At 43.0% G+C, this 16,199-nt stretch overlaps 1 protein-coding gene across 1 annotated transcript in view; it reads right to left on the reverse strand.

Moving 5' to 3' along the window:
* RASGRF1 (Ras protein specific guanine nucleotide releasing factor 1) overlaps positions 1–16,199 on the reverse strand; it is a 306,382-nt gene that overhangs the window by 194,430 nt on the left and 95,753 nt on the right. The gene's annotated exons all lie outside the window — the stretch shown is intronic.

Here is a 16,199-nt window from a genome sequence, read left to right on the forward strand (position 1 = left end):
TCATGCAAGTCCTAAATCCAATAAGGCAGTCATCAAACCTTAAAGTTTCAGAATGATCTCCTTTGATGCCGTGTCTGACATCCAGGTCATGCTGATGCAAGAGATGGGTTTTGATGGCCTTGGGCAGCTCCGCCCCTGTGGCTTTGCAGGGTACAGCCTCCCTCCTGGCTGCTTTCATGGACTGGCATTCAGTGCCTGTGGCTTTTCCGGGCGCATGGTGCAAGCTGTCAGTGGATTTACCATTCTGAGGTCTGGAGTACGGTGGCCCCCTTCTTACAGCTCTACCAAGCAGTGTCCCAGTGGGGACTCTATGTGGGGGCTCCAACCCCACATTTCCCTCCCACACTGCCCTAGCAGAGGTTCTCCATGAGGGCTCCGCCCCTGCAGCAAACTTCTGCCTGGACATCCAGGCATTTCCACACATCCACTGAAATCTAGGTGGAGGTTTCCAAACTTCAATTCTTGACTTCTGTGCACCCACAGGCCCAACACCATGTGTAAGCCATCAAGGCTTGGGGCTTGCACCCTCTGAAGCAACAGCCCAAGCTATACCTTGGCTTCTTTTAGCCACGGCTGGAGCTAAAGCAGCTGGGACACAGGGCACCATGTCCTGAGGATGCCCTGGGTGGGGAGGGGTTGTGGGGGAGGGGGGTGGCTTGGACCTAACCTCTGAAACCATTTTTTTCCCTCCTGGGCTTCTGGGCCTGTGATGGGAGGGGCTACTATGGAGATCTCTGGCATACCCTGGAGACATTTTCTCCATTGTTTTAGTCATTACCATTCAGTTCCTTGTTACTTATGCAAATTTCTGCAGCTGGCTTGAATTTCTCCCCAGAAAATGGGATTTTCTTTCCTATTGCATTGTTAGGCTGCAAATTGTCCAAACTCTTATGTTCTGCTTCCTCTTGAATGCCTTGCTGCCTAGAAATTTCTTCCGCCAGATACCCTAAATCATCTCTCTCAAGTTCAAAATGCCACAGATTTCTAGGGCAGGGCAAAATGACACCTGTCTCTTTGCTAAAACATAGCAAGATTCACTTTTGCTCCAGTTCCCAATAAGTTCCTCATCTCCATCTGAGACCACCTCAGCCTGGACTTCATTGTCCATATCACTATCAGCATTTTGATCAAAACTATTCAATAAGTCTCTGGAAAGTTCCAGACTTTCCCTCATTTTCCTGTCTTTTTCTGAGCCCTCCAAACTGTTCCAACCTCTGCCTGTTACCCGTTTCCAAAGTCGCTTCCACATTTTTGGGTATCTTTATAGTAGCACCCTACTCTCTGCAGGACCAATTTACTGTATTAATTTGTTTTCACGCTGCTTGAAGAAATACTCAAGACTGGGTAATTTATAAGGGAAAAAGGTTTAATTGACTCACAGTTCTGCAGGGCTGGGGAGGCCTCAGTAAACTTACAATCATGGTGGAAGAGAAGCAAACACATCCTTCTTCACAGGAAGGCAGCAGGGAGAAGTACCGAGCAACATAAACATAACATATAATGAAATTAATCAATCACTAGTTAACATACACAAGACAAAAAGGGAGAAAACATAAATATATAAAATATTAAAAATTTGAAATGAGAATGGAAAAATAATCATAGAAACAAAGAAAATTAAGATTTAAGAAAATATTTATTTCCATGTAAAAAAATTTGAAGAAACTGGATTACTTTCTTGGAAAATATAAAGTTCCCAAATTAATTGTGTTACAGACAGAAGACCTAAATCCACCTGATGGATTGTTGTGGAATAAAATGAGAAATTTGCCAAAGAGTTACCCCTTCCCTTTAAACAGCTTTGTAGCATTTCATTCCAAATGTATTTAATCATTTCCCCATTGCTGGGCTATTTTTGACTTTACAAGTCTTTTTTTTTCCAAACAAAAATTGAATTCTTTATGGCTATAGTTAACAATAATATATTGTTTATTTCAAAATAGCTAGAAGAGAAGATTTTGAATGTTCTTACCAAAAAGAAATAATAAACATTTAAGATGACAGATTTGCTAACTACCCTGATTTGATGATTCACAATGTTTATAAGTATCACAACATCAAATTGTTTCCCATAAATATGTACAATTATTATGTGTCAATTAAAAATGAAATGAAATTTAGAAAAAGAAAAAAATGAAATTCTATCAAATGTGAAGGAAAACAGAGTTGCAAAACCCCTTAAATTGTATTAGAGGACTGCAAAAGAAACACTACAAATTTTGTCTTAAACCAGTGTGATATGGATTTCAAATCCAGCAAAGCATAAAAAAGAATAATAGCAATGAACTTCACTTATGATGATCAATACGAAATCCTAATAAAATAATAGCAAATGAAAATCAGCAGCACAGCACACTAAAAGAAAGAGAAAGGCCTATAACCAAGTGGGGCTCATTCCAGGAGTTAAAGATGGTTCAATATTAGAAAAGTTTTTTACACTTCATTTGCTATCATTCCTATTTTATTAAACATTACAAATGTTTAATGGAATAATAATAAATCTGATAAAAATAAATGGAATAAAAATAAATAATGGAATAAAATAATAAATGGAATAATAAATGGAATAAAAATAAAAATTTTAATGTTTAATACAATATGAATTAAGGAAACTCATAACAAAGCAGGTATTTTCTTAATAAAACAAGAATACATATATATGTTGTATTGCTGTATAAAATTGTGCTTGTAGTCAAGTACATATGTGTGTGTATATATTTTTTATATATATATACACATATATATATATAATTTATTTATTTTTTTAGACAGGATCTCTCTCTCTCTCTCTCTCTCTCTCTCTCACCCAGGCTGTAGTTCAGTGGTGCAATCATAGCTCCCTTCCCTCCTGGGATAAAGGGATTCTCCTGCCTAGGCCTTCCAAGTAGCTGGGACTACAGGCATGCACCACCATGCCTGGTTCAAAAAATATATCTTAAACCAAAAGTAAGCACTATTCTTCACGATGAAAACCTATTAATACTGTTAAAGTCATGAAGATGAGGATGCTCACTCTCACCATTGTTATCTGATAGTTTTTCTAGAGCACTAAACAATAAGAGAAAGAAATAAAGGTATAAAAATTGTAAGCCGAGAGTGAAAAGCAACCTAAAGGTCCATCAATGGATGAATGGATAAAGAAGATGTGGTGTACATGGCATGTTATTTGGTCTTAAAAGAAGGAAATCCTGCCATATTCGACAACATGGATGAACCTGGGGGCATTATGCTAAGTGAAACAAGTCAGTTGCAGAAGAGTAATACTGCATGATTCCACTTCTATGACATATCTAAAGTAGTCAACCATAGAAGTAGAAAGTAGAATGGTGAGTTTGGGGGACAGGGAAATTGGGACTTGCTGTTCAATGGGCATAAAAAGTTTCAGTTATACAGGATAGATAAGTTCTAGAGATCTCCTGTACAAAATTATGCTTGTAGTTAAATATACTTTACACGTTTATTAAGAGCGTTGATCTCATGTTTCTTTTTACTACAATACATTTTTAAAAACGAATAAAAATCATAAAGGAAAAGACAAAATTATTATTTCCAAATGCTGTGATTGTATAACTGGAAAACTCAACAAATCAACTGAGAAAACACTATTAGAAACAGTAAGAGAGGCCAGGCACAGTGGCTCAATGACTGTATTCCCAGCATTTTGGGAGGTCGAGGCAAGTGAATCACTTGAGGCCAGGAGTTTGAGAACAGCCTGGCCGATACAGAGAAACCCCATCTCTACTAAAAATACAAAAAAAAAAAAAAAAAAAAAAAAAAAAATTAGCCAGGCATGGTGGCACATGCCTGTAGTCCCAGCTACTTGGGTGGCTGAGGCACAAGAATCTCTTGAGCCCAGGAGGTGGAGGTAGTGGTGAGCCGAGCTCTCGCCACTGCACTCCAGCCTGAGTGACAGAGTGAAACTGTCTCAAACAAACAAACAAACAAACAAAAACACAGTAAGAGAATTCAGGCTTCTGGTTCTCAGATCAATATGCAACATTGATAATGTTCCTAAATAACACTTTACTAGTTAATACGATTGTGTAGAAACATGTGAAAAGATACCCAATTTCATTCATATTTAATAAGATCAAATGAAAACAAGGACTCCTTTTTCACTTATCAAGTTGATTAGGTTAAAAGCTGACAGTATATAGAATTTAAAGTACAGGGAAACAGACATTCTTATAAAATGTTAATGAGACTGCAAAATTGGTGCAACTCCTTTGGTAGGCAATTAAACATTATCTAGCATCATAAAAAGTACAGACACCCTTTGACTCAGAGTTCACATCTAGGAACTTATTCAACAGATTATTTCATGTGCACAAAGATACATATACAAGGGTGTGTATTGTAGCACAGTTTGAAACAGCAAAAGACTTGTAAAATGGGAAATGTCCAGCAAAAGGGGAATGCGTAAATGCATTTGGAATAGACTCCTATATGGCTGTTTAAAGGAATGAAGTACATCTATATGCGCAGATACGGAACAATCTCTGTTTTAGCCCTTTTGGGCAGCTGTAACAAAAATCTGAGATGGGGGAATTAATAAACAGCAGAAATTTATTGCTCATAGTTCCGGAGGCTGGGAAGTCCAATATCAAGAGGCCAGCATGTTCAGTGTCTGTTGAGGGACCGTTCCTCATAGATGGTGCTTTCTCTGTGTCCTCATACAGCTGGAAAGGTGAAAGGGTTAATAAGCTCCCTCAGGCCTCTTTTTTAAGGGTGCTAGTCTCATTCATGAGGGCTCCACCCCATGACCCAATCGCCTCCTGAAGCCTTGCATCAACACTGTCACCTTGGGGGTTAGGTTTCAACATCTAAACTTTGAGGTAGACACAAAGATTCAGACTCAGTAATTCCCAGTATAGGTATTATGAAAAAAGCCACAAGACATGGAGTAATGCCTGTAATTTATTGCCATTTGTGTCAGGAAAAAAGATGTATATTAACAATACTTTCTGAAAGGATAAAATAAAATAAGTGAAGACCTGCCAAGGTGTCCAGAAGCCCAGAGAGGAGGGAAGCCTTGCTGTTTCATGATGTTACCTTGGACATGCATCACTTTTCTGGTTAAAAAGGCCAGTATAAGCATGTGAATGAATCTGATATTCATTATTGAATTGTTGAATAACCTTGCCCTCCCCCTCCACACTTCTGTATCATGTACCATGCTAGACCTGGAGGATACAGCAGAGAACAAGACATGCCTGTTCCAGTTCCTTCCTTCATAAAAGTTTAGCAGTCTAGAGTAGGGCTTTGCTACTCCAAGTGTGTTTTGTGGATCAGCAGCATCCACATCACCTGAGAGCTTGCAAGTCAGATTCTCCATTTTAACAAAGTCCCCAGGGGATTCATTTGCACAGTGTGATTTGAAAGCTCCGTTCTAGGGATCATCCTCAAATAACTCTACTCTCGCTGGTTCAGATATGGTTTCTGGCCTGGAAGAGAGAGAGCACAGCTTCAGCTAGCTGGGAACATGCTGAATATACTCACAGGAGCATTGCGGGGAAGGAGGTTAAATACCTGCAGTCCAAATTGTGCTATAACTTTACACTAATTTTTGTCCTGCTTTTTCTCTCAGGAGTTAACAACTAAATAGCTTTGCTGTGCTGTTGCTATAGCAACAGGGTTCAGTAGCGCTTTGACTGTTTCCTATTGCCAGAGCCTCTCGACTAGTCTCCCTGCCTCCAACTGAGCTTGCTTTCAGTTAATCAAAGTCGAAATCAAACACGTGGCAATTGGGGCAATCACAGTCCCTGGATGATACAACTGGTACAATAACTGCCTAACTTTGCCTTAATTTAGGACTGTTTAGAATTATGTGCAACTGATTCCTGAAATCAGAACGTAGTCACCCCTTGCCACAGAGAGAAAAATAATTTCTTTGACAGTTGTATATTTTTCAATTTCTAATTTCTATAGGGTTTTTTTTTTTGCTGTGTAAATATAGTAAAAAATTAGGAAATGCAAATGAGTGAAGAATATACAATCTAAGTTCCCACATGTCTGTTTTTTTGTGACTGCACATTAAGCCACTGTTGGGTAAAATGGGATGGTGTGTGTGAATCACCTGGTGCTGAGCCCAGCACTTAGTGGGTCTATAGGCACGAGCATTTCATCCTTCCTTCTCCAGGTGACAAGGTCTCAGGCATATACCTTCCCTTGCCATCCCCCAGTGACTGCTACCAGGCCCAGGTATCCACATCTAACGTGAGTCCACAGCACCTCTGGCATTCTGAAGCATTTTCATAGAGGTGTTTCCTGTGTAGACATAAAGCGACAACTGTCTTTGTCCAAAGGATAGTGCCTAGAAATGCGAGTACTAGGCACCCCATAAAAGGCAGCCCAGTTCCTGTTGACTGGTTGTGCCTCAATTCTTCATGGGCCTCCTCTGTAGCTACTTCTTCTCTTCTGTTTATTTTGAAACAAATCCAGAGAATTTGGAGACAAGGAGATCATTTGGGTCAGTTTCCTGACCTCTGATAAGGCTTATGCAATTTATGCATGTGATAACTGTGATCCAAAGAAGTTACATGATGTCATACAGCAAATTGATGGCAGAGGGGAATTAGTTCTCCTGGTTTATCCACTACATTATTTTTAAGTTTGACATTTTGTTGGGTTATAACATATTGCAGTGAAGTGTGCACATCTTACATGTATATCTCAATGAAGCTTCATATATGTGTATACCATGTAACCACCACCACCATCAAGGCAGAACTTGGCCAGCACCCCAGCAAGTTCCCTGATGCCCCTCCCAGTTAGCGTCTTTGCCAAAGACAAGTGCTATCATCCTAGATTAGTTTCACCTACAATCTGTGGCGCTGCAGATCGGAGGATCAGCTACTGCTACTGCCATCTTACAATTGAGCAATTTGTGACCTTCATTAAGTAGCAAAGGCTACATAACAACAATAACATCTAATATGGTTGGACTGCTACCTCTACGCCAGGCACTGTGCATGTGTGTATCTCATTTAACGTTCACAGCTCCATGAGGCAAACACTGTTACCACCTGATAATTCTCTCCTCTCTCTCTCCCCCCATCTCTCTGTCTCTCCTCCTCTCTATCTTATCTATCTCTCAGGATTTATCATTGAAGTTTGACCTTCACAATGTGGAGGCTGGTTAAGCAATCTCTGTGAGGCTAGTTCATTGCATCTAATGCGGAACCTTGGATTCCACAGGGCAAGCAGCTGGGAATGGAGATGAATGAGCAGGAGAGAGCAAGAACCAGCTGGACCCTATGAGCACAAACTAGAACAAGGGGAGCAACTCTCCTGTATTTCCAGGACTGAAGGGGTTTCCAGAGATTCAAGACTTTCAGTTTTAAAATTAGGAAAGACCCAGGCAAACTAGGGGGGAAGGTGGAAACCATGAGGACAGCCTGCGAGCCATGTCGGTTCTTGCACCTCCAGCCTTGGCAGTTTGGGCATCCTTAGGGGAAGCTGGTGCGCCATCATGGAGCTGAATACACAGACCTGGCTCAGAGGTTGAAGAAGCTGAATGTAGATCTCAGGGAAGGTAGAAAAGTCGCAGGCCCCACACCAAAGAGGTAGGCCAGCAGGTAAGCGACAACCTGTGTGAGCTACAAAATGGCTACCAGCTTCACTTCCGCCCTGCAAAGCTGTTGCTCGAAGGTTTCCTGTGAGCCATCCTAGCCAGAAATACACAGGGAAGTGAATTCTGAAAAATGGAGCTCAGCCTAGCCAACTGGACAGATTACGAAGAGTCACCCCTCCTTTACAGATGCAGAAACAGCCTCAGAGAGGCTAATTAACACACCCAGACTCACACAGCTAGCAAGGAACTCTAGCTGTAGAGTCTTATCCTAACACAGGCTCTATTTCACAGGCTCTGGGAGGTCAGTGATACCAACAGCTGGGCAAAGTTCCAGGACAAAGTTTAGGGCAGGTTCCCAGGCATAGAAGCAAGTGGAGTTGAGGCCATTAAAAGCAGGGGTCTGGTATTGCACTGGCCCAGCTGTATAATGTCCCACAAGTTAGTGAACCTCTGCAAGCCTCAGTTTTCCATTACGTGAAATGAGTTCATCATAATCCCTATCTCACAGGGTTTTAGTGAGGATGAAGGGAGACGACCCAAGGATTCAGAGAGCCCAGTTGCAACCTGTAATTCAAGAGCTGTGTATATGCCCAGCACTCACTCTTGCAAGAAAAGCTCTTAGGGCTGGATGATAGAGCAGGAGCTATCATTGCCCAACCCTAGGAGACTGCCCTCAGCTCCAAAGTACAGAGGCACAGTGGCACAGAGGCCTGAGGCCCCCCCTGCATAGAGCTGGTTGGGACTAGGCTCAGCTCAGGCTGTGGGGTGAGGCATTAGGAGGGCTGCAGAGGCAGATACTGATGGAGTCAGTGGGGATACTGACAGACCTGTCAGGCCTTAGAAACTGAGAGCTCCCTGAAGGTTTCACCTGCACCCCCTTCCCCCAGCTGAACAGCAGCTTTTCAGAGGACGTGGGTAAGGTGTGCTTCCTGCCACCCTGGCAGCCCCAGGTGAGTCAGCGGGACTCCTGGGCCACAGGACAGCCCAGGTGGAGTGGGAAGAATGAAGCAGCACCCTCGCAGCCCGCTTTGCCACAGGCAGTGGGGGCAAATGCACCAGTTTCGCAGAGTTTGGTGCTAAATTTAGAACCCATCGTCCTAGTGAGCTCAGTCACTGTTTAGTCAGAGGCGAAATCCAGGGCTGATGAAACTTACCTGCCTGTCACTGCCCGGCTGGCATGTGCCACTGCCCATGGAGGGTGGCATAGGAAGCTGACAGCATCCGAGTCTACGCCTCTGACCCTTGCCACTCCTGCTCTGCCCCCAGGCCAGACTGTGCGACCACCATGGCAGGTCCCTGACACGGGCCCTTGGGACCAGAGAGCCTCATACAGTGCTGCTGCCTTGGACCTGCTGACTAGCCATGTTCTCCCAGCCAGACTAAATCTCCAGCTGTTCTTCTGAAAGCTTCTGCTGCTTTCTGAATTTAACACTGGGAGAAATGGATTCAGCACCAAGGTTGTGAGGCCCCAGGGATCTTGCCTATTGGCTTTCAGGGATCAGTTATTTCCCAAGGCCAGGGCAGAGGGCTGGCTCAATGGAAGTCAGGCTTGGGGATTGAGTGAATACTTATTGTGTGCCAAGCCCTGTAAATGCAGGAGCTGCCAATCCACAGCAGTATTTTAAAACTGGGAATCCCCACCCCATAACAAAATCGATTTAGTGGATCATGACCAGCATATAAGAAAATGAAACAAAATAGAGAAGATCAGAGGGACTGAAAGTAGAAAGGGTAGATATTGTTTTCTGAAAATTTATGTGTGTAGGTGAGTACTAGATTGAAATATACAACGTATTTGTTAATGAGGGCCAAAGTCCAGAAGAGTTTAAGAAACACTGGCCCAGAGTGGGAGGGAAGTATCCCAATGTAATTGTAGGTGTGGAAAGAGGACAGACCTGGATTTAAATCCTGGATCCGCTGCCAGCCATGTGAACTTGGTCTAGGCAGTATCTCTAAGTCTATTCTCACTGACTCCTTTTATTTTTAAGGATAATAATGCCTTCTACAAAGGGTTCTTAATGAAAGCTAGAGCTGAGGCATGCCCAGGTGCTAGCATAGGACCTGGTACCCTATTAGGTGTTCAGGCCATGGAAGCTATTTACGTTGTTATAAGCACTGCAAGAGACCTGGAGGCAAGGGAGGGATTAACTCCTGGGGGGCTGGCAGAGCCTTCACAGAAGAGCTGACGACTGAACTGAGGCTCAGACAATGCATAAGGGCATGTGAAGAAGAGTGGAGGGGACGGGGCAGTCTGGGAAGGGGAACCATCGTCTCTCAATGTGGGGAGTGCAAATGGGTCTTTTTTTCAGGAAGCAGCTGCATAGTTGGGCTGGTGGGAGTGTAGAGTGAGTAGGAAGCAGGGCATGGCAGGCAATGGGCCTGGGTTATCATGTTGGGGCCCTTTGAAGGTGAAAGTCTTTGTATGACACACGGGAGAGATTGAGCGTTGTCCTGGGGGTGCAGGGACTGCTGTGGCTTGAGTGTGTCCCCCCAAAATTCAGGTGTTAAAACTTAGTGGTCAATGTGACGGTATCAAGAACTGGGGTCATTAAGCAGTGATTAGGCAATGAAAGTTCCTGTCCTTGTGAATGGAATTAAGACCCTTATAAAAAAGGCTCCATGCAGCATTCCTTCACTTGATCTTCTGCCTCCTGCCATGTGAGAATGCAACAAGAAGGCCCTTACCGAACGCTAGAGGCTGATGCCTTGATTTTGGGCTTCCCAGACTCCAGAACTGTGGGTGATAAATTTCTGTTCTTTATAAATTACCCAGTCTCAGGTATTCTGTTATAGCAGCACAGAACGGACTAAGACAGGCACCCATGTGGGCAGGGGGGTAATTAGATTTGTCTTGGTGTTTAGCCTCTTATTCTGTAATGCTTTTTTCCCCATAATTAGTTTTTTAAAAAATTTTATTTTATTTTAGGTTCTGGAGTACATACACAGGATATGCAGGCTTGTTCCCATAATTAGTTTTTTAAAAAAATTCCTCTACAAAATGCAAATCAAAACCACAATGAGATACCATCTCACACCAGTTAGAATGGCGATCATTAAAAAGTCAGGAAACAACAGGTGCTGGAGAGGATGTGGAGAAATAGGAACACTTTTACACTGTTGGTGGGATTGTAAACTAGTTCAACCATTATGGAAAACAGTATGGCGATTCCTCAAGGATCTAGAACTAGATGTACCATATGACCCAGCCATCCCATTACTGGGTATATACCCAAAGGATTATAAATCATGCTGCTATAAGGACACATGCACACGTATGTTTATTGCGGCACTATTCACAATAGCAAAGACTTGGAATCAACCCAAATGTCTATCAGTGACAGACTGGATTAAGAAAATGTGGCACATATACACCATGGAATACTATGCAGCCATAAAAAAGGATGAGTTCGTATCCTTTGTAGGGACATGGATGCAGCTGGAAACCATCATTCTTAGCAAACTATCACAAGAACAGAAAACCAAACACCGCATGTTCTCACTCATAGGTGGGAACTGAACAATGAGATCACTTGGATTCGGGAAGGGAAACATCACACACCGGGGCCTATCATGGGCAGGGGGGAGGGGGGAGGGGGGAGGGATAGCATTGGGAGTTATACCTGATGTAAATGACGAGTTGATGGGTGCTGACGAGTTGATGGGTGCAGCACAGCAACATGGCACAAGTATACATATGTAACAAACCTGCACGTTATGCACATGTACCCTACAACTTAAAGTATAATAATAATAAAAAATTAAAAAAATAAAAATAAATAATAAAAAAAATCCCTCTACCTGGAAGTGCCTTCCAGTGTCTTAACTTCAGGAGAGGTCCCCTTATTGGCTGGGCCATTAAATTCAGCCCTTTAAGGAGGAGACCAGGTTTGCTTGGCATGGGCTATCTGAGCCCAGCAGTGAACTCACCATCACATCATTGGAGGAATGCAAGCAGAAGCTGATATATCTCTTGGGGGATATGATGGAGAGGTAGTTAAGCACTGAAAGACACACGTGGAGCAAATGACTTTGGAGGGCCTGTCAGCTCTGGGTCTGATGCTGCTGTCTTATGTGGCAGGAGAGGGGAGTCCTAAGGGTGTCCCAGAAATAGTTTTTCTCTTCCTACATGGCGGGGTGAGGAGAGGAGGCCTGAGTGTCTGGGTCAGCTGCTGAAGAGTCCCTTAAATACGGTAGAGAAGGGGACTCTGAGCTTTGAGCACAGGACATTCCCAGGCCTCTCTGCAGAGTTGCCAGAAGGAAGTCAGTGAAGGGTTGTCTTCCCATGGCAGTGAGAGGCCCTACCCAAGGAGTCCGAGACCCCATGAGTCACCGCATGGTGGCTGCACTGAAATGCTGACTGCATGACCTGGAGTTATTGAGCAACGAGCAGCCACATGGAGACGAAGAAAAGGGACTTTCAGTCCCGCAGGCTTGGGTTTGAATCTGCTTCTTCATTCATGAGCCAAGTGGCCTCAGGCAATTCCAAAACTCTCTGGGTCTGAAGTTACACATCTACCAAGCGGGAATTCACAACACTCATCTAGCAGGACTATAGCTTGGAGACATGTAACAGTCAATACATAGTAGCTATGATGATGACACTTGTGACACATTAAGGCACATTAAGGTACATGTTACTCTTTTTTTTTTTTTTTTGAGAGGAAGTCTTGCTCTTGTCCCCTAAGCTGGAGTGCAAATGGCATGATCTTGGCTCACTGCAACCTATGCCTCCCGAGTTCAAGTGATTCTCCTGCCTCAGCCTCCCGAGTAGCTGGGATTACAGGCACCTGCCACCATGCCCAGCTAACTTTTGTACTTTTAGTCGAGACGGGGTTTCACCATGTTGGCCAGGCTGGTCTTGAACTCCTGGCCTCAGGTGGTCCACCCGCCTTGGCCTCCCAAAGTGCTGGGATTACAGGCATGAACCCCCGTGCCTGGCCTCATTAAGGTACATGTTACTCTTGTAAGTCTAGTATGAAATGCATAGGCCCAGAGCTACCCAAGGAACTTAGGTCACAAAAGTTTAATTACAAAGGGGCCTGGGAGAAAATCCATGATTGATCTTCTGAGTGGGGACCACGGGAATGACAGGTGTGGCCAGAGGAGACAGGAGGTCATGGTGGATTCAACCAGCTTGGCCTTACTTGGAGGACCCCTAAGGGTGCTGGTCAAAAGAAGCTCTCATTTCTTGGTGTGGGGAAAACTCTGACCCAAGGTAGGAGATCCTAGTAGTGAGAGGGCTCCCAGGACAAAGATGGTGCTTTGGAGAGGATTGGCCAAAAAGAACTTGGGGTGTCTGAAGACCCCTCCCCTCCCCAATCTCAGTAGGCCCTAGATGCCTGTCACCTTCACAGTGAGCATCCCCCATAGCCAACTGGAGGCTGGTGGTGGTGGTGGGGAACACTAACAGTTCAGCAGCCCGTGGGTGTTACTGGTTGTCTCTATCTTTCCTTCACAATCCTCAGCACAACACACATTAAGTTTTGCATTTTTCTCAGTGTTGGCTCTTGCCTTGAGCTTTTTAATTGGACCTCCCCACCCTGATTCCTCAGAGGAGCAGGGGACAGGCAGGATTAGTTCCGAATGCAAAGGCTTCCAAAACCTTGAGTTGGGAGGCAGGAGGGGAGAGAGACAAGTCTGGGAACACATATAGCCTATTTATATTATTTTCTGCTGCCACTTTACTGCCAAATATGGTCCTTGGTATATAGGAATTGCACAAAAAATATCCATTAAGAAAAACATGTAAGCACACAAAGTTGTTTCCTCAAAAATCTTATCTGCAGCAAACAGACTCTGAGGTGCTCCCCAACAATCTCCACCTCCTGGTGTTTGCCCTTTGTGTAATCCCTGTCCTTGAATGTGAGTGGAACCTGCAACTTGCTTCTCACCAATGGAGTGTGGCAAAGGTGATGAGACCTCACTCTGTGATTATGTTTCGTCATGTAAGACTTCATCTTGGCAGATGGAGGGAGGGATGCCCTTGTTGAGTTTGATGAAGTGAGCAGCCATGCTGAAGAATCCCACGTGGCAGTGAAGTGCAAGAAGCCTCTAGACTCTAAGAGAGATGTCCTGTCAATAGCCAGCAAAGAGTCAGGACCCTCAGCCATGCAGCTGCATGGAAATGAATTCTGCCAACAACCTGAACAAACTTGACTTGAATTCTTCCCCAGTCAAACTTCCCGATGAGACTGCAGCCCAGCTGATACATTGATTGTACCCTTGAGAGACTGAGCACATGACCCAGCTAAGCTGTGCCTGGACTTGTGACCCATGGAAACTGCGAAATGATAAATGTGTGTTGTTTTAAACTGCTAAGTTTGTGATAACTCATTATGCAGCATAGAGAACTAATACAATATCCATTTCTAACACTCTAAACCAGCACATGCTAATTAAAGTTTTCATCCTTTCAGTGTGTTTTTCATTTCAATTTTGTTTTGTATCTAATTTATTCAGAGATAATAAATTCATATGGTACCAACATTTAAAACTATGAAAGCATTTATAGTAAAAAGTCTTCTCTTGTTTTCCTGTTCCCAGTTACTCGGTTTCCCTCCCCAGGGACAACTTGTGTAACCAGTTTCTCATTTATCCTTCCAGGGATGTTCTACACTTGTATGTGCAATTACCACTAAATAAATATATTTATTTTTCATGAATGGCACTGTACTATGTATATACTTCACTTTGTTTTTCAGTTAATATTTCTTAAAGGTTATTCTGTATCAGTCCAATCAAAGCTCTTGATTTTTAAGATGGGCATGTCATAATTTAATAACCAGTCTGCAATTGATAGACTTTTAGGTAGTGTTCAATGTTTTGTTTTTACAAACAATATTGTAGGATACTTTGTATATTTGTAATATGGTGCAAGTGCAAGTATTTCTGGAGAAGAAATTTCTAGAAGTGGAATTTCAGGGTGAAAGGACATATATCTTTGTAATAATGACAGATATTGCTTCTCTTCCATAAAATTCATAACAGTTAATTCTTCTGTCACAATGTATGAGAATCCCTGTTTCTCTTACACCTCACAAAGACAGGGTCAATCTTTTTGCTTCTTGATAAACTGTCAGGTGAAAAATGATTTATCAGTGCATTTAATTTGCAGTTGAGTATATTTTCACAGGTTCAACAAATATATGTATTTTCTTTTCTGAATTCTGTTCATTTCCTTTACCATTTTCTTATTTGTTTGTTGGTCTTTCTTCTCTTTTAAAGATTGATATGCAGAGCTCTTTCTCTATTATCTAATTATTTAGATAGTTTAGATAATTAGAGCTAATTATCTATTAGGATAATTAGCCCTTTGTAATATGATTTGCAAATGCTGTATTTTCCTAGATTGCATTTTGATTTTATTCATTATGGTCTTTGCAATGTTTATTTCTAAAAATTTAAATTTATTAGTCTTTTCCTTTATCTTCTCTTTCTCTCTCTTTTCTCTCTCCTTCCTTCTCTCTCTCTCCCTCCCTTCCTTCTTTCCTCTCTTCCTCTCTCTCCCCCCTACTTTCCTCTTTCCCCCTTTCTCCTCCCTCCCTCCCTTCCTTCCTTCCTTCCTTCTTTCCTTCCTTCCTTCCTTCCTTCCTTCCTTCCTTCCTTCCTTCCTTCCTTCCTTCCTTCGTTCCCTCTCTCTCGTTCTTTTTCTCAGCCTCTGGGTTTAAGTAATATTTGAAAAGTCCTTCCCTAATCTGATATAATAACATAAACATCCAATTATGATACTTTAAAAATATCAGTTAAATAGAGTACAAGGAAGTTGATCCCTTTGAGAATGACCAATAAGAGGACTTTTGGTATGAACCACAGACAAAGAAGAAATTTCAACTTTTCAAGCCAGAAAATAGAGGCAGGTACAGTTTCTCCTGGGCAAAGACTGAATGAATGCAGCAATCAAGAAGACCCCAACTCAGATTGGCCTGATCCCCAGTCCTGGTGCCCAGGTTGTGTCCCAGCTCCAGGCTGTGTCACCCCAAGGGCCTGAGACCCATGCCAACATGCCAATTTCCCTCACCTGTAAAATGGGAATGCCATTACCTGTCCCACCTTGCCTGCCTTGCAAAGTTGCTGTGAGGAACTAATGAGGCCAATGAGAATGGAAAAGCCCTGACAACTTCAAGTTTTGTACACATGCACATTGCCCTTCCCAGTGAGCCAGAGTAAATATGTCCAGCCTAGTCAATACCAATGCCTATACCATCCCCAAAATTACCCTGGTTGGAAAACTCCAAGTCATCTTTTACCCCTTCTTCCCATATCCTCTATATCTAAGGAGTTGCCACAATTCACTGATTCTAATGCTAATTTTTTCTTGCCTCTGTCTTCTCTTTTCTACTTTCACCACCACTGCCGTTGTTCTGCATCCATCTTTTCTTGGTTGGACCATTGCAGAAATGTCCTCGGTGTCTGTCTGTCACTGGTCCTTTGCTTTCCCCAATCTTCTGCTCCCAGATCCAGGCCTGGGCCTGTCCTTGAAGAGGGACTGGCCATACCTGGTTGGAGCCAGTTAAGTATGAATATCTAGGCAGACCAGCTGATCGTCTGTCTCCTCAGCAGCTAGCCCAGTTTAGTTCAGTATTAGGTGAATAGAACCCTGCTCTAGCCCAAGGCAGTGTGACCCTTT

The sequence above is a fragment of the Macaca mulatta genome, chromosome 7 (assembly GCF_049350105.2).
Source record: "Macaca mulatta isolate MMU2019108-1 chromosome 7, T2T-MMU8v2.0, whole genome shotgun sequence".
Classification (NCBI taxonomy): Eukaryota; Metazoa; Chordata; class Mammalia; order Primates; family Cercopithecidae; genus Macaca; species Macaca mulatta.